This window comes from Centruroides vittatus, unplaced genomic scaffold (assembly GCF_030686945.1).
Source record: "Centruroides vittatus isolate TY-2023 unplaced genomic scaffold, ASM3068694v2 contig_301, whole genome shotgun sequence".
NCBI classification, from domain to species: domain Eukaryota; kingdom Metazoa; phylum Arthropoda; class Arachnida; order Scorpiones; family Buthidae; genus Centruroides; species Centruroides vittatus.
This window is the reverse complement of record NW_027121927.1, coordinates 2,743,805-2,751,960: the sequence shown is the minus strand read 5'-3', so window position 1 is coordinate 2,751,960 and position 8,156 is coordinate 2,743,805. Positions and strand designations below refer to the sequence as shown.

At 36.5% G+C, this 8,156-nt stretch overlaps 1 protein-coding gene and 1 long non-coding RNA gene across 6 annotated transcripts in view; one reads left to right on the top strand and one right to left on the bottom strand.

Annotated features, from left to right (window-relative positions):
• The window catches only part of LOC136972783 (uncharacterized), a 240,388-nt gene that overhangs the window by 85,893 nt on the left and 146,339 nt on the right, over positions 1-8,156 (bottom strand). The window lies entirely within an intron of this gene.
• fmt (phosphatase 6 regulatory subunit 1-like protein fmt) overlaps positions 6,670-8,156 on the top strand; it is a 116,996-nt gene continuing 115,509 nt past the window's right edge. For all 5 annotated transcript variants that reach the window (XM_067267394.1, XM_067267393.1, XM_067267396.1 and 2 more), the window contains exon 1: positions 6,670-6,876. The gene's annotated coding sequence lies outside the window, so the exon portion shown is untranslated. The remainder of the gene's footprint in view (positions 6,877-8,156) is intronic.

Sequence of the window (8,156 nt, the reverse complement as noted above, 5' to 3'; positions counted from 1 at the left end):
TTATAGATCAATAAATAAATAAATTTTAAATAACCGAAGTTCAATCAGTTTTAGACATTTTCACTAATCCTGAAATATGTCCCCAGTTGGATTTGTAAATGTTACATTAAGCCTAAGAGGCTCTTTTAAATCATACCCATGATGGGTTCGACCAATAGCCTTGGCTAACAGACTATCAAATAATACAGTACTTTGAAGTTTATAAGCCTACAGTTATTGATGACAGGATGGCCGAGACGGTTAAGAATCAACCTACCGCTTTGGGAAATCCGTAATCGAATTCAATCTTGTAACTCCCCAGGAATTTTTTATGGATGGTCAGTTTCAGGTATGTCCAGCCTCGTCCCTCATTACACGATCGCTCCCATTGCCAGACCGAAAGGTATAGTTAAAAAGTTACTTTTAATGCTCACGGTGAGAAAAGATTTAAAAATGAAAACATAAACTATAATTATCGAGAGTAACAGCACTGACTCCGCGCCAAGTGAAAAAGTCACGACTGACTATATATACAAGAGTTTCCGATTTTCGGGAGTCAATTTCTCCGCCCTCCAAACGTTCCCCACACTAACAAGTAAGTCTAATATCTCATTCGAAAGATATTTGTTTGCTTAGGTAGGGTAAAAAATTTCAGGTGTTTTTATAAAGAAGTTACCGAAATATAAACAATCGAAAAGTGCAAAAATCCCTTTAAAGAAAACTGTAATTTCTTCTTCATCCGGCACTGCAGACGCTTCTAGAGAAAATCTACTGGGTCTAGAAAGATCAAATTCTAAATCTAAACACTTATCACTGAGGTGCTCGCGAAACTTCTAGATCAATAGGTCAAAGATTGAAAGGGATGTCCCATACAGTTATTATAATTTTAAGGCTTAATTTTACGCTTGCAAAGATAAAATTGTGTTGAAACAAATGATTTTTATTCAAAATGTTATCCAAAATAACAAAAACTCAAATTTTTTCAAATTAAAACTTTTTATAACAATTTTACTAACGGCGTTCGGTCGGCGTCCGTCGCACCGACCGAACGGTACAGTACGTTATCGTCTTAGGACTTCATGTAATAACATACTCGTTGACCAAAAAACAATTTGTATTCAAATCAATACATCTGAGATGTAAAAAATTGCCACGCAAGCCAAATTATATACATCTCCACGAACAACGTGGCACAAATATGGCGCAGGAAGCGGAGTGATAACGATTTGGTCACGTGAGATGACGTTTATGCAAGTTCTCTATATTGTAATTGTTGTGTTTATTAAAGTGTATAAATTATTGTAAAAATAGTTAACTTAATAATGAAGAAGAGCCAGTGTCTGTGTGATATATAGGTGTTCGTATTCTTGACATCGATAATAAATAAGCCCTGCTGCTCTTCGGATCAGATTCTGAATCGGGTTGAAGTATTCTTAGCAGAGATGATTAAGAATGAAATGCAAGAGCCTGAAGTTTAAATGCACTCGAGCCAGCTTGCACTAAAGACAACAGTGGGTATTGTCTTTAGTGCAGTGGTTCTTATCCGGTGTTCCGAGAACTTCTTACACGTGTTCCACTTAATTATGAAAGCGGCATAGTAGCTGAAATTGGACAAACTTTAACGTAAATTCGCAGTTTACAATGCAGTCAAGACGCAACTTGCATTTCGCAGTGAACTTATCTTGTTACCCTTGCAAAGACAAGAAACTCAAATATTATGTCTAAGCAATGTTTTTTCTTAGATAATCCCTAATTTCAAAAACATTGCCGGCAATGTTAAAATCTATACTAAACCAAGTTGTACAAATGTTAACTTACATCAAGTAAAAATCATTCAAGAAGCTTTATAAAAATTTGAATATCTATGGAAGCTCAGTATAAATCTTTGCTTTCACGCGTCGAAGTAAGATTGTTGTTCAGCTACTGTGTCTATTTTGAGAATTTGAGAATGAATTATTGACTATTTTCTAAAATAAAGATACAAATGCTTTTATAAAATATCTTAAAAATGATATGTTATTTGTTAAATGGCATACTTAGTCGATATTTTTAATTACTTCAATAGTTTAATACAAAAATCCAAGGAAAACAAAAGTAGTTTGGCATTCACTGACAAACGTCAGCATTTCAGAAAAAGTATCTCTGAAAAATCACATATCGGAAAAAATATAAACTTTGTGGTCTGAAGACCACCGTGTTCTTTTGCCTAACCGGCTCGTAACCAACCCCTTGGGTGGTTCACAGTGTAAAGGAGGGACAGGCCCTCATAGCGTAAAAGCTTCCTGTTGTAAAAGTTAATGAGAGGAGGGGAGATGTGTGGTCCAAAGATCACGTGTTCTATTGCGTGATCCTTGGGTGGGCCGCAGGGTAAAGAAAGGATGGGCCGCGTTTTCGAAAAAAAAAGAGGGAGAGAGGGAGATCGCGCATGCTCAACGGAAGAAGTGGACTTTTTTCGGAAGAAAGAATGGAGAGAGGACGTGTAGACGATAGAGTCACGAGATTGTTTTTTTGTGTGTGTTGTTTTTTTTTTGTTTCAGTGTCTGTTATAGCGAAGGGACAGAGTAGTGATTGGAAGGACTAAAATAAACTATAAGTTCCTTGCATTGGAGTCATAGAGTGTGTGATTTATTTCTTTGAAGTTTCTTTTTGTTTTGTTCCTGCACGGGGAATACTCTAAAGATCGAGTACTTCCCCACAACTTTATAATAAAAATGTCGAGGAAATTATTTTCATTATAACAGAACATGTAACACTTCTTCTTCTTCTTCCTCAGCTTTTCCCACTCTATGTAGGGTCGCTGTTTCTGATGAGTCGCCTCCACTGCTCCCTGTCTTGGGCTGCCTCCACATTCAGATGCCTCCCTCTCAAGTCCTCCGCCACAAGATCCATCCACCGTCTCCGCGGTCGTCCCCGCCTCCTCCTCCCCCTCACTGACATCTGCATAACCCTTCTTCCCACATACTCTTCTTCTCTTCGTACCACATGACCAAACCACTTCAACCTTGCCTCCTGTATCTTTGCTTCTATGTTCGTAACTTTCACAGTCCCCCTCACACATTCATTTCGAATGTGATCCCTTCTCGTAACCCCACACATCCAGCGGAGCATCCTCATCTCCGCCACCTCCATCCTTTTGACATGGGTTTTCCTCAAGCTCACAGTCTCAATAGCATACAGCATAGCTGGTCTCACCACCACCCGATAAACTTTCCCTTTCAACCTAAGCGGCACCCTCTTATCACATAACACACCTGACATATCCCTCCAATTCCTCCAGCCAGCCTGAATCCTGCCTGTCACCTCCTTATCCACACCTCCATCCTCCGCCACAGTTGACCCCAGGTACTTAAAGGTATTGACTCTGCGAAATACGTCTCCCCTCAACTCCAGATCCCTCTCCCGGGCACTATCCACCTCTCCACTACACATATACACTGTTTTACTCCTACTCACCCTCAAGCCCCTCCCTTCCAACGTGCCCAACCACCTTTCCAATTTAACCCTCAGCTCCTCTTTAGTCTCGGCGCACAGAACGATATCATCTGCATACAACATGGTCCAAGGCGCCTCTTCTCTGACCCCGTCCGTGATCACCTCCATCAGCATGTTAAACAAGAAGGGGCTCAGTGCTGACCCCTGATGTAAACCAACTCCCACCTTGAAGCACCGGGACACTCCAACACAGCTCCTAACCTTTGTGGCCACATCCCTATACAGTTCCTGTATCAATCTAACATACTTTTCAGGAACTAGCTTTTCCCTTAGACACCTCCAGAGTTCTTGTCTAGGCACCGTATCATAAGCTTTCTCCAGGTCAATGAATGCCATATGCAGCCGGGTTTGCTTCTCCCAATATTTTTCCAACATTTGCCGAAGGGCAAAAATGGCATCGACTGTTGACCGTCCTGGCATGAATCCAAACTGCTTTCCTGCAATGGTCACCTCTGCTCTCAACCTTCTGTCTAAAACCCTTTCCAAAATCTTCATCGTGTGGGACATCAACTTTATTCCTCTATAGTTTTTACACTCTTGAACATCCCCTTTTCCTTTGTAGATAGGTACAAGTATACTTTCTCTCCATTCGTTAGGTATTTCCTCCTGCTCAAAGACTTTTTTGAATAGGTCCCATAGCAGGTCAATGCCCTTCCTCCCCAATGACTTCCACACCTCTACAGGAATTCCATCCGGGCCCTCCGCTTTACCGTTCTTCATCCTCTTTAGGGCCCTTTCCACTTCTTCTCTGGTTACCATCTGTACCATGCCCATGTTTTGGCTTCCTTCCTCTCTGTTCTTTGTTTCATTCTCTGTATTCAAAAGTCCCTCAAAGTATGCCCTCCATCCTTCTCGTATGTCGTTCTCCCTTCGAAGGACCGTCCCCGTCGTGTCCTTGATCTGCCTTACATGCGAGATGTCCTTCGTTGCCCTATTCCTGATTTTGGCTAAACGATATATTTTCTTCTGTCCTTCCCTTGTATCCAACTCCTCGTATAAATTCGCATATGCTCCTGCCTTTGCCTGTGCCACTACTCTCTTAGCTTCACGCTTTGCCGTTTTATACGCAAATCTATCTTCCTCAGTACGTGACCTGTCCCACTTCCGTTTTGCCTCCTTCTTTACCTGAACATGTAACACTATTGGAAGAAAAGATTAAGTTTCCTTCCTTAAATATAAAAAATTATGACTGGACTAGCAGATGAGCCTAGCGTTTCTCGGGCTAAAAGTAAAGATAAAAGATTAAGATTATTAAATTATTATGCCTTTGTGTCCTTTATTATAGCTTAAATTTATCTTTGTATACTAAGTACATTTATCAATTAACAGGACTTATTATACTGGAAAATTATGGATGCAGATATTTAGTCTTACTGATCAGAAACAATATTTTTTACAGGTGAACTAAATAAAAATATTGTTTCTGATCAGTAAGACTAAATATCTGCATCCATAATTTTCTAGTATAATAAGTCCTGTTAATTGATAAATGTACTTAGTATACAAAGATAAATTAAGATTGTTAGATTATAGCCGATCTTGCCCGTTTTCACCCGATGAAAGAATTAGGTTCCACTTTCTTCCGAGACTAATTAGAGGATTTTTAGATGGGTCTAAAAATATGTTCGCTTTCCTGCAAATGCAAAAACCGCATCTAAAACAGTTAACAGTACAGTAGTAGTCGAGTTCTTCAGGGTAATCCTTAATAGTTATAATATTGAATATCTGTCCCTAAATAAGAACGTTGCAATATAATAAAATGAAAGTATTTCTTCGACTGAGGATTAGTGTCGAACAGTGCCGTAACTAGACAGGTGCAACAGGTGCACCCGCACGACGGCCGGATGGCCGAGCGGTAAAGGTGGCAGCCTACCGCTCTGGGGGACCCGGGATCGAATCCGAACGGGTCGAATAATCCCCAGGAATTTTTCGGGGGGTGGTCCGTTCGGATATGTCGGGCCCCGTCCCTCACCACCCGGTCGCCCCATTGTGGGCCTGGCCGAACCCATAATGGGCCTACTAAAAGAGGCCCTCTTAGTGCCCACAGGGCGGAAAGAGTTAAAAAAAAAAAAAGGTGCACCCGCACAGGGCCCACTTGGAAGGGGAGCCCAAAATGCATCTATTTGTTTTATTAATTTTCCAAACCTAATTAGTTAAGGGGCCTAAATGCAAATTCTTGCACAGGGCACAGGAATGGCTAGTTACGGCACTGGTGTCGAACTTCACTTATCCTAAGCATTTTGTTTGTGATGTTATTATGATATATATTGGAGATACCAGAGGCGGATTTAACGGCGGACACACCGGGCACGCGCCCTGAGTCCTATCTTTTGAAGGGCTCCGCAAAACCCCAACTTTATAACTTCAAAACGCAACTTAAACTTATAACGCAAAACCAACTTTTTTCTAATGACAACAAGTTTGGTTTCATATGTGCAATTTCAATTACGTACAAGTTTACAATCGGCGATAAAATTTGAATATATGTTATATTATATTCAAATTTTATTGAAAATTATTAGAAATAAATTTGTTAACATGTATTATTATTTTTCTTGTCTCTCGCTCTCTCTTTTTTAAGGGACCCAATATTTTCTTTCTCGCCCGGGCCTCAACATATCCGAACGGACCACCACTCGAAAAATTCCTGGGGATTGCTCGACCCGTTCGGATTCGATCCCGGGTCCCCCAGAGCGGTAGGTTCTTTGACCGCTCGGCCATCCGGCCACTGATCCGACGATTTGTATATCATATTGCAACGCCATAATTTTTAAGAAAATTTTTTAAGATATATTCTATAAATAATATTCTTAACTTTCCAAAAAAAGAAATACTAAAAATATTTATTACAATGGCATAATAATAGAATAGTATGTATTCAGTTTTGTTTCTAACAGGTTACGATATCATTATTTTATTAGAACGGATGATTTGATTAAAACTGATTATATTACTTAAATATTATTTATAAGGTTATATAAAATATAATTCACAATTTTTGGTTATAAATAATAAATTTATAATATAAATTTCAAAATAAATAATTATAACATTTTAATTTCAAAATTTTTACAATAATAATTTTTATTTCATTTAAAAAATACAATTACGTATTAAATAATTATAAATTAAATATTTCAGCCAAAACTTATTTTATCGAATTATTTTCTTTATTTTTCACACTTTTCACACAAGGGTAATTTCTTTACTGGAGATGTGATCCTTCCCGTATTATCTCGTTTTGGCTAAACACGACATTACGAGAGTGACGGTCGCCATTTTGTTCGTTTCCCGCCTATATAGTGCGAAACTTATCGAAACATTTAAATTGTTCGAAACGTTAGTTCTTTAATGTCACCGGACGAAGATAACGACAATATCAGTCTAGTGCTCATCTACGGAAAGGTGTGTTAACGTCGTAAAAATGTTTCTAGTAATTTCAAATTAAATTATAATGGGGAGTGGCTAACCAAAACATTAATTGAACTTTATAAATAATTAATACATATGTATTGAATACAGTTTTTATAACATAATAGTATTGTTTTGTCTGTTTGCATTTATTTCGAAAAAAATTACTTCGACCGAATGACAATTAGGCCTAATCATTATAATTTATTTAAAAATTTATGGAATTCTTAAATTTAATGAAAATATTCTAATAAACAACTAATAGTTTTTTTTTATTCGCGACTTAAACTTACTAGATAAACTGGTTATGTATTATCTTGTTCGATTTATTATGAATTTAATAATGTTCCAACTATGATGATTGATTTTGTCTGATAGATATTAGTTCTTTGATTGTGATTCTTTATACATAAAAGCAAAAAAAGAACAGAAAGGCAATTCTTGATTAGTGATTAGTTCTTTTATTTAAATTTAGCCACGTTGAAAGTCGATAAAATAACTTCTGATTTTAATGGTTGATTTTATTTTTCATATATATAGTTGTTAAGATACCTTCTCATCCTTGTCAATGAATATTGGAGAAATGCCAGACCAAAAAAGAAAAGAAAAAGATATTTGATCTCAGTTTTACTGAAATAAATCCAATACTAAAACTTAGATCTCTTCTTAGTTGCATTGAGATTATATATTCATTTTTTATATAAATCATTAAAAATGAATATATTACACATTCACTTAGAGTTAAATTGTATGAAACTTAGATTATTATGTAATAATCTATCATATTTTATGAGCATATTCATCTATTTAGTGCTAAAAATGTATTGGCACTTGTTCTTTTTCTTTAGATGATTCAGCATATTTGTTTTAATGTTTTAAAAATGGATTTCTTTAATTCACAGAAAATAATCGAGTGTGGATATTTTTATAATAAATTAATACAATGTTACTATATCAGATATTGATAAATGAAACATTAATTGTTAAATTTGAATTTTTTTTTTTTTCATTTTATATTTAAATGTTTTGTTGTGCACTTAGTTGGTTTTTAAACTCTTAGGAAATATTTTGAATTAACATCTTTAAATTTAGTAGATTAAATACATAAGATAATTTTTTATCGAAAGTATAAAACATTTATAAAGAATGTATTTCTGCATCTTTACTTCTTCATCTACATTAATCATTGCTGACTAATATGGATTTTTGTGAAATTGTATAATTACTTAATCTGTGTTATAATGTTATATTATGGAATTAGTCTAGAAAAGAAC